This window comes from Corvus brachyrhynchos, unplaced genomic scaffold (genome assembly GCF_000691975.1).
Source record: "Corvus brachyrhynchos isolate BGI_N302 unplaced genomic scaffold, ASM69197v1 scaffold412, whole genome shotgun sequence".
Taxonomy (NCBI): domain Eukaryota; kingdom Metazoa; phylum Chordata; class Aves; order Passeriformes; family Corvidae; genus Corvus; species Corvus brachyrhynchos.
In genome coordinates, this window is record NW_008236761.1 from 259,691 (window position 1) to 260,143 (window position 453).

A 453-nucleotide genomic window follows, 5' to 3' on the forward strand; every position below is an offset into this window, starting at 1 on the left:
CAGCACGGTTGGTGCCTGGCAGTGCTGGCGGCAGTGGGCTGCCCCTTCCCCAGTTTTGTCCCAAGAGGGACTCAAGGACTGGGAAGAAGGATGGTTGTTGCTGTCAGTTTGGGGAGCCTGGGATCTGCGTCTCCTGGGGACTTGGTGGTCTGGCTCATGAGCCGTGTGTCCATCACTTGAGCTCTTCAGCCCCAGCCAGGCAAGAGAGGGAGATGCCTCATGTCCGAGAGAGCTGCTTGGGGGCAGACATCTGTTATGGGGCAGGGGCTGGGAGAAGGATTTTGCGGGCTGGGAGAAGGGCTTGGGCACACGTGGCGGCTGCCGGTGCTCGGTGCGAGCGTCCTTGCAGAGCCCGTCTGTGCTGAGCACATGGTGGTGGAGGCTCTGTGGAGCTGCTGCATCCCGAGCCTGGCTCCTGGCCAGCACAGCCTCTCCCCGGGGCTTTCCACACCC